We start from the raw sequence: 18,440 nt of genomic DNA, 5'->3' as shown, positions 1-18,440 counted from the left end.
CCAGCTGCTACAGGGAAAGGAAAGGAGCAATCCCCAGCTGTTGACAGGAAGGGCAAGGGGCTTTCACCAGTAGGCAGGAAGAACAGAAGGCCTGGTGCTGGGTCTCATTCAGAGCCACCACCACTACTAACCATGGTGGTTCAGCCGTCCGAGGCTGCTGGGGAAGGGCTGGAGCCTCCCCCAACTACTGCCAGCACCGCCACCAGCACCACTGCCAGCAGCAGCAGCCTGAGTGGGCAGCCATCCGAGGAAGCAGGGGAAGGGCTGGAGCCTCCCCACACTACTGCCAGCACCACCACGAGCACCACTGCCAGCATCAGCAGCCCAAGTGGGCATCCGTCCGAGGCTGCAGTAGAAGGGCTGGAGCCTCCCACCACCAGTACCAGCACTGCCAGCAGCAGCAGCCCCAATGGGCAGCTGCCCGAGGCTGCAGGGGAAGGGCTGGAGCCTCCCCGCAGCACTGCCAGCACCGCCACCAGCACCACTGCCAGCAGCCCGAGTGGGCAGCTGTCCGAGGCTGCACGGGAAGGGTGGGAGCCTCCCCCCACCATTGCCAGCACTGTCACCAGTACCACTGCCACCACTGAGTAGCTGTCACCGCCGGCAGACAGTGTGTAGTCCTGCATCCAAAGGCTGTTGTGCGGCCTGGCCCCTGCAAATCCTGTGGGTCTGACACCCAGGTGAGAGACTGTGACCTTGCACTCCCCAAGATCTGCATCACAGGGCACAATGCCCACTCCAGAACCAGTGAAGAGGCTATTTATCACCCCATCCTCAGCAGGATGAAGCTCACTGTGCACAATGTCCAGAACCAGTGGAAGAAGCCAGCCACTCACCCCATACTCCACAGGATGAAGCTCAGTGGGCACAATGACCCCTCCAGAACCAGTGGAAGAAGCCAGCCACTCACCCCATCCTCCACAGGATGAAGCTCACTGGGCACAAGGCCCCCTCCAGAACCAGTGGAAGAAGCCATCCACTCACCCCATCCTCCACAGGATGAAGGTCACTAGGCACAATGCCAACTCCAGAACCAGTGGAAGAAGCCATCCACTTGAGAGACTGTGACCTTGCACTCCCCAGGACCAAGCAGTGGGCAAACCACCCACTAGAGATACTGTGAACCTGCACTTCCCAGGACCCAGCAGTGGGCTAGCCACCCACTTGAGAGACTGTGGCCTTGCACTCCCCAGGACCAAGCAGTGGGCAAACGACCCACTTGAGAGACTGTGGCCTTGCACTCCCCAGGACCAAGCAGTGGGCAAACAACCCACTTGAGAGACTGTGGTCTTGTACTCCCCAGGACAGTTCACAGGCATGTTGCCCCCTCCAGGACCAGTGGTGTCATACCATCTTCCAGCTGAGGTGTCCCCCCATTCCCTGTCCCCCTGAGGTGCCTGTGTATTTTCAACCTGATGGCCCTGCAGTGTTCTCTCTGTGTTGTTGCAGGAGTGAGGTGGGGCCTTGGCCTATGTGTTGTGGCCCTGTGGCCCACGGACATTGAGGACTGAGCAGTGTCCCTACATTTGTAAATATGTATATGCGTTTGGATTTTGATGCACTTATTTATAGTATTTTATCGTATTACACTCACTTTCTTCAAATCATTTTGTCCTTGCATTATTCCTGAGGGGTACGGGGCAGATATGTTATGTTGCTGCTTCTGCTTCTGGTTGTGTGTATGGTGTTGGAGGTGGGGGTGGGGGCGTTGCGTGTGTGTGTGTCACTCTCTTTTTCCTCCCCCCTCCCTTGTGTGCTAGGTGGAAGTACTCACCGTGGTCGTCTTTGCCGGCGTTCCAGTTCATAATGTAGCAGAAGGTAGACGAGCATGGGCAAAATTTGCAAGTCGGGCTCCATGGAGTCGTGGTTGTTCCCTGAGTCTCCACAGGTGAGGCCTTTGAATTCTGAGTTCTGTTTCCGTCAGGCTTTTGATGTCATTGGTACCGCACCAGAAAAGGTGGTGGCTAGGACGGTTATAATACAGTGGGCTGTACATTGTCTTCCGCCTGGCTGTTGGCGGTTACCGCTGTGGTGCTTGTTGATTCCGCCCTGGCGGTTGGTGTGTTAAAATGCCTTTCTGTCTGATCGGTTTCCGCCGTGGTCATGATTCTATTTTTGTTACCGCCAGCCTGCTGGCGGTATTACTGCCGCTTTATCACCAACCACCCAGGTTGTAATGAGGGCCTATATGTTCACTTATTTGCATTTTTGCTAATGGAGTGCCAAAGAAACATCCCTAACGCATTTCGGTCCCCTTGGCCCTTGATCACTGGATAGATGTTCTATTACCATGATCATTTTAGTTTGACATTTTTTTCTTTTTTTGACCACTTTCTGTTTATAGGAATTGTAGTCATTGAACCGTGGTCATTAGTGTGATATGTGATATAACAATCTAAGGCTAAAAAATACATCATAATCATGAGGTGTAAATTCCTATGTGACTGCAATTAAAAAAGGCGAATTCGAAAGCTGTTAAAAAATATGTATGTATATCGTGTACTTTGAAACAAACATACTTATTATGAGTCAATCTCATGTCATTGACCTTAACCTCATTTGGTCATGTATAATCCAATTTATACCAGACGTGACCATTCACAGTAAATTCTATTTTTTTAGGATTTCCAACTCTGTAATGGTGTGCAGGTTTTCAAAGCGGTTCGTAGCAGTTCTTTCACTGACTGACCCATGCTGTGCATGCTGGTCCTGGTAGCTCTGCTATTACATGTGAGGGCATCATTACTGATTGGTTAACATTTCTTTGATTTTTTAGGTTACCACCATATCCACTTTCATTATTACCGACCGAGTTCAGCGCGTTATGCATGGGGTTGCCTTTACCCGTGTTTGGCACATTCTTTTTTTATGATGTTCATTAAAATTTAACCTGATCTCGTTTCTTACTTCTCAACTTTTTGAGGACCTTCACCATCCACTGACTGGATGTTCTTACTATGGTGATGTTATTTCATATGCTCAAAACCTTTGGGTATCCAAACCATTTTAAATGTATAACTTTATGGTGGGTTGTCCTTAAGTGGTCCTTAAATCACTTTTGTGGGCCTTCGCAATCCTCTGGTTTCAATCAAAAGTATTGTTCAGTACTCCTAGATTGCTTTAATACCCATATATCATAACTTTATCTCCCTCGGGTGGGTTGCAAGTAGATGATGTGACTGATACCTCGGGTTTCCTAATGCTACTATGCTTCCCCGTATCCCCATATATTTATTATAGATTAAATCCCTTTTAGTAGGTTTGTGCTGTTATTATATTTGCCAAGCGCGTGTTGATTTGGACATGCTGCTATTCACTCAACATTTCTGCCCTGATTTTCAGTGCCGTCTGATGAATAGTATATTGCTGAGTGCTACAATCTCTATATTCTCCATTACATTTCTTTGTTGGTCAATTTCAATCAAATTTATACCAGACGTGACCATTCACAGTAAATTCTATTTTTATAGGATTTCCAACTCTATAATGTGCAGGTTTTCAAAGCGGTTCGTAGCAGTTCTTTCACTGACTGACCCATGCTGTGCATGCTGGTCATAGTAGCTCTGCTATTACATGTGAGGGCGCCATTACTGATTGGTTAACATTTCTTTGATTTTTTAGGTTACCACCATATCCACTTTCATTATTTCCAACCGAGTTCAGCGCGTTATGCATGGGGTTGCCTTTACTCGTGTTTGGCACATTCTTTTTTTATGATGTTCATTAAAATTTAACCTGATCTCATTTCTTACTTCTCCACTTTTTGTGGACCTTCACCATCCACTGACTGAATGTTCTTACTATGGTGGTGTTGTTTTATATGCTCAAAACCTTTGGGTATCCAAACCATTTTAAATCTATTACCCTCTGGTGGGTTGTCCTTAAGTGGTCCTTAAATCACTTTTGTGGGCCTTCTCAGTCTTCTGGTTTCAATCAAAAGTATTGCTCAGTACTCCTAGATTGCTTTAATACCCATATATCATAACTTTATCTCCCTCGGGTGGGTTGCAAGTAGATGATGTGACTGATACCTCGGGTTTCCTAATGCTACTAAGCTTCCCCGTATCCCCATATATTTATTATAGATTAAGGGGGTCATTGTAACCGCTACGCGGCCGCCAATGCGGCCGCACTACCGCGGTGCCCATTTTGACATCCCCGCTGGGCCGGCAGGCAGAAACCAAGTTTCCGCCCGCCGGCCCAGCGGGGATGTGGGCTGCAACATGGGATCCGGCTCCAAATGGAGCCGGCGGTGTTGCGGCCGTGCGACGGGTGCAGTTGCACCCATCACGCTTTTGAAAAGCTGCATGGGGCCCTGTCAGGGGGCCCCTGCACTGCCCATGCCAGTGGCATGGGCAGTGCAGGGCCCCCCAGGGGCCCCACGACTCCCCGTTCTGCCAGCCCTTTCTTGGCAGTGCAAACCGCCAGAAAATGGCTGGCGGTCAGGGACTTATAATCCCCTGGGCAGCGCTGCAAGCAGCGCTGCCCAGGTGGATTATCACCACCGGGGCAAAAGTGGCGGAATACCGCCGGCCCTGGCGGTGCGACCGCTGCTCTGCCGCCGCGGTCGTAATACACAAGGAAGCACCGCCAGCCTGTTGGCGGTGCTTCTGTCATTTTAGCCCTAGCGGTCTCATACCGCCAAGGTCAAAATTACCCCCTAAACCCCTTCCAGTAGGTTTGTGCTGTTATTATATTTGCCAAGCGCTTGTTGATTTGGACATACTGCTATTCAATCAACATTTCTGCCCTGATTTTCAGTGCCGTCTGATGAATATTATATTGCTGAGTGCTACAATCTCTATATTCTCCATTACATTTCTTTGTTGGTACTTTATCTTTTTATAGGAACCTTTTCTGCTCTTCTTGGTTCTCTTGTTGTGTAACTAAATGTAAATACAACGTTCCTCGTAGGGGTTAGTGCACAGTAACATGATGTGCTGTGACTCTTTTTGCCTTAGAGTGCAGTCTCAATCTCCCCCTCATTCAGATTTTTCTGTTTGATCAATCGTGTAGAATTTCCATTGAGCCTAGTCACTTTGGTGATGTTATTCTATATGTTTAACCTCTGCATTACATTTGCCTTTATTAGTCGTGGCTATCAGATGCTCCAGGATTCATTTTCTAACTTCGTTAATTGTATTTCTGATGTATTTCAATCCACATGGGCAGTTTACTACGTAAATTGCGTATTTGCTTTAGCTTGTGATGTTTTGCTTGATCTTCAATTTCTGTTTCTTTCCTGTGGTTAAGTCTTGTGTGTTAATTACAGTTCTACAAGCCTTGCATAATTTGCATTTTCAGAAGCCTGAGCATGTCAACCAGTTTGTTTTCTTCAGTTTAAAATGACTGTGCACAATGCAAGCTTGTAGAATTGCAATTAACACACACGACAAAAAGGTCAGAACTTGGCCAAACTTTTACTTCTCACCTTGGAAAAAAACTCCTTTGGTCAGTTACCAACTTATTAGTTGTCTGGGACAGCTAAACACAAGTCATGGATCCCATTGATAGGCGCCATTATGAGGATCTGGGTGTACTTTGTGGTATTGTTAGCAAGGCTTTCCATGCAGGACACTCACAGATACTGTCTTGGGTTTAGTGAGGGTCGTTTCCTCAACCTTAAGCTCAACCCTGGGTAGCTGTGGCTGCAGGCAGTAAGGTTTAGCAAAGGAACACTGTGTAAAGCATTTAACAGCAACAAACAACAGAATAAGGAAGTCACACAATATGAAAGAAACAAGACACAGATTTATAAGATTTTTATAACTTTTTAGAGACCTTAATCATCACAATCCACCGGAAGGTTCCGGAGATACAAATTTTAGAAGTACTAAAAAATGTTTATAACATTCACAAACAAGCATTGGCCAAAAAAAGTTGGGCGACCATGTCTGACAGAACGGAGATCTAGGGGACCAGAAAGGGTACTTTTGACAGTTACCTGGCAACCAGAGCATTTTCAGAGCAAGATCCAGACTTTACAGGATGACTGCCATAGACGACAATGGAGTTGTCCTGATGCTGACTGTTACAGGCTCAAAGATGCATAAGGATGCTCCTGATGCTGTGCAGTTGACAAGGGTGAAGTACGGTTGAGTCCTCAGTCCACAGGTGAGTAGGAGCAACTCTGTCCACGAATTGCGGGGTCCCACAAAGTCCTCTTTGCAGGGTTTCAAGGGCTGCCACTGCAGGCCTTGCGCTTTTGCAATGCAGTGGTCACGCTGCAGATCTTTGGTGGAGGCTGTGATTCCTCTTGAGAGACAAATCTGGTCACAACTCACACTCACGTGTCCAACAGACATGGGTGTACCTTTTGGCCTTTGGGTTAGCAACAAAACCTCTGTGGTGGCTACCAAAGATGTGACTTGGGCTGTTTCAGCTTTGATGTCCCCAGTGCCTTTCTGGGGTGCAAGCCAACTGACCTTTGGAGGCTGGGGCCTTGAACCAGTTTTTCCCCGAGCCAGGCATGTAGAAGAGGGTCCAACCTCTGATAGCCCAAATTTCGGCAGATGCAGTTGCTCCGGCATCACAACCTCTCTTTGTGTGCTTGCAACGGGTGGTCTTCTTCTCATCTTTCTTCCAAGTCCAGCGAGTACTGAGGGTCAGTGAACTAGAGGTCCCATATTTATACCAGGAAAGAGCCGTGAGGGGACCACTTGGTCACAGGCCAATGGGCTACTGGGTCCTCTCCTACATAGGGAAAAAGTTCCTGTTATGTGAGGCATCTCGCTATTTCAGTAAGTCACATTATTGCCCCCTTCAAGATGGGATGACTCTTTCTCTGTCGTGAGGAGCAAGGTAGCCCACTCTAGAGGTGTGGCTACCTGAGAACAAGACACCCACGGTATAACCAGTTTGAGGGTGAGTTTCCTCTCTTTGGCCCTGTCTCCAAGCTGTCCACAGGGACAAAAGACATCCTTCTTAGGGGTGTTGGGCTGAGCAGCACATCAAAGGCGGCTTCCCCTTTGAAGCACGCCTCTGGTCTAACCCCCTGAGTGGCCATTCGGCAGAGGAGGTGACACCTCGCTGCTGCAGCACAGCCTTTGTTCTTGGACCTGGGAGTCATTCATAGGGCTTCCCAGGCAGTCAGAAAGCTGTCTGTTGGTGCATGCTTTGAAAGGCTACTGGGTGAGCAGACCACAGAGTGGCAAAAGTTGCCTTCCTGTAATAGTGACATTAATTTCGACCTGGACAGCAGGGAAATACTGTTAATCATTGTCAGACTGTTACCTGCCTTCCACTTGCTTGGGAAGGTCCTCCTGGATGAGACTTGGTCCCCCAGCAGCCTCCTTGGCGAGAGGATTGACCTGACATTGTTGGCGCTTTAAAACCGCTTCAGCTGCAACAAAGCGCAGGACATTGTTCCCTGTCTGCCACTTGTTTGGGAAGGTCCTGCTGAGGTGGGACTCGGTACCCCAGCATCCACTCGACGAGAGGAAGGGCCTGACATTGTTGGTGCTTGAAAATCGCTTCAGCTGCACTGCAGCATGGGACCCTCTCAAGCAAAGACAGGGCCAAGAACGGGCCTGTCTACGCCTGTCCTTGGCCAGGCCAGGCTGGGCTGGGCCAACCCCCTTTTGTCTGCTTGTCTACAGCTGTTATTTGGAAGGTAAGCCCTATTCATCATCGTAAGGAAAGGAGAAAAGTCGTAAAGAAGATTCCTATTATACCAAACATAGTCATCTTAGTTTTTAGCCTTGGTACACTATCTACTTCTTTCTTCAATTAAAGACAATGGGCAAGAGGAAACTGCAGCTACTTGGGCCTGTTAAGGTAACCAACTGGCTTTCTACTGCTTCATACAATACTCCACCCATTACCAACTATTTATCAACAGCTATGGGCACTCCAGATTCTGAAATCGGCAGGGTGGAAAAAAGGATTGACATTGTTAGAAGATGCTCACTGTCCCTAACACACGCGCAGGAGCCCCCTGCTCAACATTCTTTAATTGCGAAGGTGATGCTCCCATTTAATGCCCATTCGGACCCAAGCAAGGTAATGGGTGCAGAATCTACAGACAGCTCGCATCTGGTGAGCGATTCTCCAGGTGGTCTCGGTGAAGCGGCAATGCTCACTGATATTTTATCCACAGTATCCGTAGTATTGGCTGCCCTAAGTCCTCCATCTGATCCACCTCCCACTGAAGCAAAGTAGGTGCAACAAGCAACCGCTCACTTTAAGAAAGCCCTGTTCCCAACGGCCTAATCAGGGCACTCAACGTGCCAATACTGTAGCGGCTGATACTCAAGGGGATATACTTCACCAATTAGGCGCGCTGGTTAAATCCTTAAACGATGAACTACTCCGAAGGATTGAATTACTGGTTTTCAACTTAAAAAAGATCTGTTTGAGAAGCTGGAGCAAGATATGGGCAAGATGATAACACTGCATGGACAACATTCATCTAACACACATGGAGGCCCTTGTACAGTGAACAGTCTTTTTCCTATGACATTAGGGACCACGCTTTTTCATTCCAAGTCTACAGTTAATCAACTGCCACAGAACGGACAGGTTATATAGTGCAATCTGGCCCTGTTCCTGATAAATCTGTTTCTAATTACACTGGCTCGCACCCTAGACTGGCTCCCTCTGATAAAGTAGTTCCGTCTATTTTAAAGCAGATAAATATGTGCTCTGTTCAACCACACTTACATCTTCCTACTGAATCAACTCCCTATGTAATTGTTTTAGATCAAGTCCCCGCTCTTTCTAATGGAGAGTTTGAACTGGAAGGTGCCCTTAAAAATAAAGTGATGCATTGGCTTAGCTCCAAAGTGTGGAAAATTAGGGCTTTACCATACGAGATACATACTGTGAGGCGGGTGGCGAGTATAGGTCATCATCAAGCTCTTTTGTGTAGTGCCTGTATGGTTATCAATTTTAGCTCACCAGGTTTAGTGAGGAAACTTTTGTGTTCTTTAAATTTCTTGGCAGATACTCACGGCTGTGTGAGAGCATTGCCTCTGGGGCATGTCTATGCTTTGGAAGGGGGTGAAATGGAAGCCCACACGTTAACTTGATAGTCCCTGCACATCGTCCTTTGACCTCTGCCTTATTAACCGTTTTACTCCCTTGTACAATTTGGATGAGAATGATTGCCCACTGCCAACGAAAGTGTTCCCTGACTCGCCTGACTTGTGAATTCCTTCGGTTTTTGATCCTGCAAAAGGAAGGGACCGGAGTCCCTCCAACCCCCTCGTTTCACGCCTTTTTTCAGCACCTGTTCCTGTAGTGGGAATCGTTCAGAGCCCCACGACAATTCCAGACAGTTCAGAGACCAGGGAAATTGGACTCAGGGCTGGAATTAGCAGTCTGCCTCTAAGCACGGACCCCTCTTTAAAAATGTTATCCTGGAACATCGCGGGGATTCGTACCAAGCTACAAAACGAGGACTGGTTGGACTTTGTGACAGGCCATGACTTGATATGTCTCCAGGAAATATGGTCTTTATTAGATTTTCACATCAATGGGTATCGATCCTATTGTAACCCTGCCATTTTGGCTCAGTCTAGCAGAGCTAGGGGAGGCTAGTCGTCTTCATCTCTCATAAATGTAGTAAGGCAAATGATAAATCTATACCTTCTTCAGCCTGGTTCCAATTGTTGTTAATCTGTGAGTTGGGTACTGCAGATTTTCTGTTAGTTAATTTCTATCATAATGTATTTGACCCGAGTGTCTCTCGAGTGACTGACAGTCTTTATGAAGAAATTGTGAGAGGAAATGAATCCAGTCGACCTTTATATATTATGTGGGCAGGAAGTTTCAAATGTACCTTGTGCAATTTCAGTAACACTAGCGTCTGCGGTTTGGAAAACGAGAACGGTCATTCCATAAAAGATTACAGGCACACAAAATATGGAGATGCCTTAAATAATATTATTACTGCTATGGAGCTGGTTTTCATGTCTCATTGCGTTAATAGGAATCCCACCCAGCCCCCGATTTTTTTTGGGAGGGACCAAACCAAGTAATATAGATTTCATGCTAATTTCTACTATTAGTACTCAGCAGGTTACTGATTTTAGGGTTCCTCCTAATTGTGCTAGCTACCACAATCCTTTAGTTGTTCACTTAAGTATGAAATTTAGCGGGGATCCTGTGCAATTCAATCCAGCACTTATTAAGTATAGTTCAACTCAAGGCATTAGAATAAAGTGGGAAAAGATTGACCCTTTTGTCTTTAAGACTAAAATAGTTAAGGGAAATCTTATTTTGATATATAGCTGTTTGTCAGCGGAGACTACCCCAAATGTTTTGATTAAATATTTTGAGATCCTCTGTCAAGCCGTATCAACTGAGCTAACAATTAACCACTCTCTATTTTCTTCCCAGCTCTTTGATAGTAATTGTAGTAAAGCCCATAAACAGTTAAAAGATGCCCTTCGTTCCATCCCAAGAGATAGAGGCTTGAGAAAGGCAGCACAGAGGCATTGCAAGGCCACATTAGAAATTAGGAAGGAATAGCTCAAAACTAAGGCTTGGTCTGACCTCGTGGAAGCCAGTTCTCTTAGGGACTCACATAAATTTGGGAAGTAGTTAATTGTCCTTTTTTTTTACTGAAGGTCCGGATTCTAAAATTGACTGTTTGATTGCTGGTTTAGAATGGGCAGCGCATTTTTCGCAATTTTGTAATCCCTCAAACACAGTACTTAATTGTGAGGAAATGGACCAGTATAGAACAGTAGACCTCACACAGGCTCTACGATTTATAGACTCTGGGGGTCATTCTCAAAGTAACCCCGTCGAAAGACCGCACCGCGGTCAAAAGACCGCGGGGGTCATTTCGACTTTCCCGCTGGGCCGGCGGGCGACCGCCAAAAGGGCGCCCGCCGGCCCAGCGGGAAAGACCCTGCAACAATGAAGCCGGCTCCGAATGGAGCCGGCGGAGTTGCAGGGGTGCGACGGGTGCAGTAGCACCCGTCGCGATTTTCACTGTCTGCAAAGCAGACAGTGAAAATCTTAATGGGGCCCTGTTAGGGGGCCCCTGCACTGCCCATGCCAGTGGCATGGGCAGTGCAGGGGCCCCCAGGGGCCCCACGACACCCGTTCCCGCCATCCTAGTTCTGGCAGTGTAAACCGCCAGAAACAGGCTGGCGGGAAGGGGGTCGGAATCCCCATGGCGGCACTGCATGCAGCGCCGCCATGGAGGATTCTCCGGGCCAGGGGAAATGCGGCGGGAAACCGCCGGATCCCCTTTTCTGACCGCGGCTTTACCGCCGCGGTCAGAATGGCCCTGGAAGCACCGCCAGCCTGTTGGCGGTGCTTCCGTTGCCCTCCACCCTGGCGGTCATGGACCGCCAGGGTTGGAATGAGGGCCTCTATCTTGGTTAAGGAGGTGGAAGCAGCGGTAACCCAGGGCACTTGTAGGAAAGCCAAAGGACCAGATGGGGTTCCGTTAGATTTTTTTTTTAAATAACCCTCCCCTTTGGGCTCCTATTCTCACAAATAATTTTAAGGATGTGGTTCTTGGCCCACTTCCGGCTACATGGAAACAGGCCATTGTTGTGCCTATTTTTTAAAAAGGGGACAGAAATGATTCTGTATGTTAGAGGCCCATCTCCCTGTAAGACGTTACCGTTAAGGCGTTAGATAGAGTCCTTTTAGCCCATTTGGAGGTATGGGCCAGTGAAAAAACATATTATCAAGGGCACTATAAGGCTTTAGATACTGTGTGGAACAGTAGAACAGTGCCAGAACCAAGCTTGAATCATTAGCAAGTGCATCCAGTCCATGAAGTGTTCATTGCACCTGGTCCTAATGGACCTGTTGTCTGCTTTCAATACTGTAAACAGGAACAAACTCTGGGACCTTTTTTAGGTAATGAGGGTAGAGAAGCCCAAGATCGATCTACTCTGGAGATTACACCAGAACAGTACGGTGAAGATTTGGTATGGTTCTAATGGTGATAGTACTGACAACATGATGACAAGCCAGGGGGTACGTCAGAGTTGCATCCTTACCCCTTTCCTTTTCCTTGTATATTTAAATGGACTAGAAGCCTCCTTCTAGTTTAGACTACCTTAAGGTGGGTGGCTTTCCCATTTCTTTGCTTCTTTACACTGATGGCCCTGTCCTCCTGGTGAGGACAGTAAACAACCTACAAAAGGTTCCTGATGCTTTTGTAGATTTTATAGCCACGCTAGATTTGAAAGTTAATTTTAAGAATCCTATGTAATGGTTTGTGGGCCAAAAACAGTGAAAACAAAATCTTTCAAGGTAATTTGTTGGAAAAAGTCACACATTTTTCATATTTGGGCATTCCCTTTCACAACCAGCTGAAATTGAAACCCCTTCTATCACTAGGGGTTCAGCAAGTCAATAGGGTAATGGAAAGCTTTTTTTGTTTTGCAGCCAAACTTGGCCAGAAACCAGTCAAGGGGATGATGACAGTAGAGAGAGCTAAATGTATCTCCGCTGCAACATATGGACAGGTGTTTGGGTATATGCTGATTGTTCGGAGCAACAATCTGTTGAGAATGCCTTCCTTAGGAGGCTTTTGATGGTTCCCAGGGGTTTGTCAACCTTGTTTTGTCATTCAGAGGTAGGTTTGAACTATCTTGAGGACCACATAGCCTTAGCCCCTTTGTTTTTGTGGGTTAAAGTGTGGTGCACTGCTGAACTTGATTTTTCTAGACAAATATTAGGTGACTGTCTATATGTAGTGCCAGGCCTTTTCCCCCCAGACGCCAGGCCTTTTTGGCTATTTGGGGCACTTCCCGCTTAGGCCCTCATAACTTTTTTGTCCACATAAGTTACCCACGCCAAATTTGCATCTTTTTTTTCCAACATCCTATGGATTCTACAGGTACCCAGAGTTTGTGGGTTCCCCTGGAGGAGACCAAGAAATTAGCGAATATGTTGTATAGAAAAAAATGGGAAGAAAGGGCTGCAGAAGAAAGCGCGTTTGTGGTGCTAAAATCACCATCTTCTCAGCTTTCAGGAACAGGCAGACTTGAATCAGGAAACCACATTTTCAACACAATTTTGGCATTTTACTGGGACATTTCTACTGTTCCTATGTCTACTATTTTTGTACTTTTAGCCTCCTTCCAGTTAGTGACAGAAATGGGTGTGAAACCAATGCTGGATCCTGAAAAGCTAAACATTTCTGAAAAGTAGACAACATTCTGAATTCAGAAAGGGGTAATATGTGTAGATCCTACAAGGTTTTCCTACAGAAAATAACAGCTGAAATAAAAAAATATTGAAATTGAGATGAAAAAACAGCCATTTTTCTCCACGTTTTAACTTTTTCCTGCGATGTCAGATTTCGAAAGCAATATACTGTTACTTCTGCTGGACTCTTATGGTTGTGGGGATATATAAGGCTTGTAGGTTCATCAAGAAGCCTAGGTACCCAGAGCCAATAGATGAGCTGCACCTTGCAATGGGTTTTCATTCGGGTATACAGCAATTAATTTGGTGAAATATAAAGAATGAAAAATAGGTATCAAGAAAACCTTTGTATTTCCAAAATGGGCACAAGATAAGGTGTTGAGAAATGGTTATTTGCACATCTCTGAATTTTGGGGTGCCCATACTAGCATGTGAATTAAAGGGCATTTCTCAAATAGATGTCTTTTTTACACACTGTCTTACATTGGGAAGGAAGAAATGTAGAGAAAGACAAGGGGCAAGAACACTTGTTCTGCTATTCTGTGTTCCCTCAAGTCTCCCAATAAAAATAGTACCTCACTTGTGTGGGTAGGCCTAATGCCCGCGACAGGAAACACAACATGGACACATCACATTTTTACATTGAAAACTGACCTATTTTTGGGAAAGTGCCTAGCTCTGGAATTTGGCCTCTAGCTCAGCCAGCACCTAAAAAAAAAAATTACCAAACCTGTGCATTTTTGAAAACTAGACACCAAGGGAAATCCAAGATGGGGTGACCAGTGGGGCTCTCACCAGGATATGTTACCCAGAATCCTTTGCAAACCTCAAAATTTGGCCAAAAAACACTTTTTCCTCACATTTCGGTGACAAAGAGTTCTGGAATCCGAGAGGAGCCACAAATTTCCTTCCACTTAGCGTTCCCCCAAGTCTCCCGATAAAACTGGTACCTCAATTGTGTGGATAGGCCCCCAATAGGAAATGCCCCAAAACACTATGTGAACACATCAAAATAATCAAATACAAAAGTATCTCTTTTTTTGCGGGGGATGGGGGTACCTGCATTTTTAGTCCTGGGCTCAGCAGCCATATAGGGAAACCTACCAAACCCAAACATTTCTTAAAACTAGACACCTGAGGGAATCCAGGGAGATGTGACTTGTGTGGATCCCCCAGTGTTTTCTTACCCAGAATCCTCAGCAAACCTCAAATTTAGCTAAAAATCGATTTTTTCCCAAATTTCTGTGTGGGATCACCGCACTGGGACAAAGTTCCTACCACCCAACGTTCCCCTCAGTCTCCTGGTAAAAATGATACCTCACCTGTGTAGGTGGGCCAAGTGCCTGTGACAGAGAAGAGCCAAAAACATGTCCGTAATGAGGGGGAAGCCATATGTATGGATGTCTACAACTCTAGGTGTTTAGTTATGCTATAAACATGATAACGTGTAACACAAATGGTCCTACAAATCTACGTCTTACTCACACACATTTATCATCACATATATGGCCTACAACCAGATTAACCATTTAACCATCATCCACTGTTAATTAACTCAACTCAGTATTGAAGTACTGAATTGTCAAAAATACCTTTTTATTTACAATTATTTTGAGCATTTACATTTTATAGTGATCATGGGGATCTCTCTTGTGACTTCGCAATTGTGGAGGTGAGGATCTCTGTGAGAAAGTGCATTTTCGTATTGGTCCAATGTGTGGGTGGGTGTGGTACATCTGCCTGTGCAGATGGGTTAGTTTGCAGGAGGGTGATGCCTGTACGGTTGTAGCTTGTGCCTGTACAGGGGTGGAGGATGCCAACACATTTGTTCCTGTTGGTACAGGTGTGAGATGTGCCTGTACAGGTGAGGGACATGCCTGTACAGGAGGAACACGTGTCTGTATAGGGGGTGTGCCTATGCAGGAGGGCATGTCCAGGGGGGCAGCATGTGCACAGTGCGGTTTCCTGCGTACATAGAGGTGGGCTGCCAGTGCAGGTTGTGTTACAGGTAGTTGGGTGGGGTGCAAGTGTGGCGCAGGTAGGTGTGTTGGGTCTCCTCAATGTGTTGACCATGAAGGAAGACTTTAAAACAGTTTCAACATGCTCGCCATCATCTTCATGTCGAAGGGATGGTGTCTTTCACTCTCTTCCCTACAGACTGATACTAGGTCATTGTGCCTCCTTGACATGTCTTGGCAAGATGTTTCAGTCCTGTCCAAGACATGAGTCTGCCTGTTAATCATCTCAGGGATGTCCTGTAGTGTGTCTGAAATGTCAGACAGAGTAGCTCCTATTGCACGATTGCCATGCTTCACATCAGCCTGCTGTTGGAAAAACTCTTCTTGCCACTGGCCAACATGGCCATCTACCAGCCCCCTCTGCACAGGACGCCCTCTGATACAACCACCAGGTCCACTTGCACATGGGAGGCTGTGGGGAGGAGATTCATGCCTAGAGGATACCTGCTCCTCACCAGGGATGTTAGGTCTTTCAGATGTTTGAGAGAAGGCCAGAGATGAACTGTCATAAGGGGAGTGTGGATGAAAAGCAACACATCTACCTTGGACGTGAGGAGGTGATGGTTGTGTTGTGGTAGGTAAACTCTGTGGTGGTTGGCTGATTGCTGGGACTGGGCAATCCTCAGAGGGGAAGTGGGATGTACAATGCTGACCGAACATCATGCAGGCTTCAGTCTTTTGGCCAGTGGGCCAACAATGCACTCCTCATCTTTCAGGTCCTCCTCCGCAACCAGCACCTGCTCATTGTCTTCTTCCTCATTTTTGCCTTGCTGAGAAGCGCATGCTCCTGACATTGCTGCTTGGAGAAGGACAGGGATGTCTCCTCGGTTTGCCCGCCGCCCTCCAATGGTGGATGGTTCAGCTTCATCAAGCGACTCATTGTTGTCAGCACCTGAAAGAGGTTGCAGCATGATAAATATTTTCCATAGTATTTCATGTGCTTACACAAGAGTTGGAAAAGCTATTCTATGCATCTATCTTATGTTCCACATATGACCTGGTTTGTGTAAACCTACATGTAAAAGCTCACAGTGTAGCACTGAGTTGCTCAATGCAGATGTGCAATGCAAAATCAAACTCACCAGCTCTAGCCACAGCTCTGCATGATATTCAGATCCCCTATAATGTCAGCTGCTGAACCTGGCTCCTTGATTGTGTGGCAGAAAACATGGTTCTCAATCCAGCAGCTTCAGAAGGAAGTGACACCTTGATTAATATTCAGCATGAATTATAAGTGAACATGCAAAATTAACACAGGCATCACTGATTATGTTGGGAATATATCACACACTAATATCACATACTTAAAGAAAGTGGCAATATCAGCTAATTTCCTTTTACAGTGATTTGGTTATTGTGAACTAATACACTACATGGCACATGCACCTTATGGAGGATGGTAGTGGGTCTGACTGCTGCAGCTATAATGTCTCCCAAATCCCTGGATGAGGTCCTTTGGATAACTGAGGAACTCCTGACAGCAGCTGTAATGCACCATATATATCCATATTTCAATACAAAGGATGATACCAATCATTTTAAATGTATATATCATAGGTATACACTTGCAACATGGTTGGGGCTACTCCTCTTTAGATGTCACAATAAAAGGATTTTGCTACATACTGTATCATTTCAATTTAAATGTAGAGTTATTCTTTCATTAGCCAACATGTTATGAAGTACCATACGATTATGCACCATATCTGAGCATATGAAGATTAGTGACAACAGGGATATTAGACACACACCACATACTGTTAACATAACATCCAATATTAAAGACTATGGCCCTCATTACAACATTGGCGGTAAATGCCGCTTACTGCCGTGCAGAAGACCGGCAACACACTGCTGCGGCAGCAGAATTCCGCTACAGCTATTACGACCCACAGGCTGGAATCCGCCAAAATCCAGACACCCACACAAGTCCGCCACACAAAAGGTCAGTGATAAACTGGAAATAACAAAACCAACACCGTCACGCCAACAGGAATATCCCCACACTATCACGACCCACGAATCCACGCAGCGGTCTTTCAACCGCAGAATTCTATTGGGGGTACACACTGCCGGCTCAAAATACACACACATTTACAAAACACAACCACATTGGACAATTCAAAATACACACACCTGATACACATACACACACCACTCCCACACACCCACAACACTATAAAACATACACCCACATCACCCACAAACCCCTACGACAAAAATTGAGAAAGAAGCACACAGAAAAACACCACTATCAACAATACTAGCATCCACAGGCACACACCATCATCACTCACACAACATCCACACACCTCAGACAAAACACACAAACACATCCCCTCATACATCACAACCCACACCACCCTACACATCACCCACACCACATCATGGCACCGCAAAGACACCCCAGGTTCTCTGAGGAGGAGCTCAGGGTCATGGTGGAGGAAATCGTCCGGGTAGAGCCACAGCTATTCGGATCACAGATGCAGCACACCTCCATTGCTAGGAAGATGGAGCTATGGCGCAGAATCGTAGACAGGGTCAACACAGTGGGACAGCACCCAAGAACACGGGATGACATCAGGAAGAGGGGGGAAGGTGCGTTCCGTGGTTTCAAGACACAAGATTTCAGTTCAGAGGACTGGCGGCAGACCCCCCACCTCCTCCCCCACAACTAACAACATGGGAGGAGCAGGTCTTGGCTATACTGCATCCTGAGGGACTCGCAGGAGTAGCAGGAGGAACGGACTCTGGTAAGTCAAATCTTAACTATTGCATCCCCCACACTACCTGCATGCTATCACATACCCCACCCTCACCCTCACCCCCATCACTCCAACACCTCACATATGCCCCTCTATCACAACCCACACATCCCAATACCAAGCCCTGCAAGCAACAACAAAGCATGGACACCCATCACCAAAGCATGTCAACTACAGGTACCCACACAGACTCCAAACCAAATATCACACAAGGTCCTAGACAAGAATGCAAGCACTGAAGTACAGGGTCACCCACTCATTGCACACAATGGCACACACAGATGCAATAATCATGCCTTTACACCCCTGCAGGACCCCTACCCAACGTCACTGGACAGGAGGTTCCAGACATGTCTACTCCCCCCACAGAAGAGGCCCACAGTGATGACAGCAGCTCTGTCCAACTGGATCAAGATGACTAGCCTGGCCCATCTGGGACCTCGGGACAGTCGGTTCCCCTGACACTGGCACATGCCACCACAGAGCCTCCCCCCTCAGGAAACACCAGCACAGCACCCTCCCAGCGGGCCCA

Source organism: Pleurodeles waltl, chromosome 5 (assembly GCF_031143425.1).
Source record: "Pleurodeles waltl isolate 20211129_DDA chromosome 5, aPleWal1.hap1.20221129, whole genome shotgun sequence".
Classification (NCBI taxonomy): Eukaryota; Metazoa; Chordata; class Amphibia; order Caudata; family Salamandridae; genus Pleurodeles; species Pleurodeles waltl.
This window is presented reverse-complemented; position numbering follows the sequence as displayed.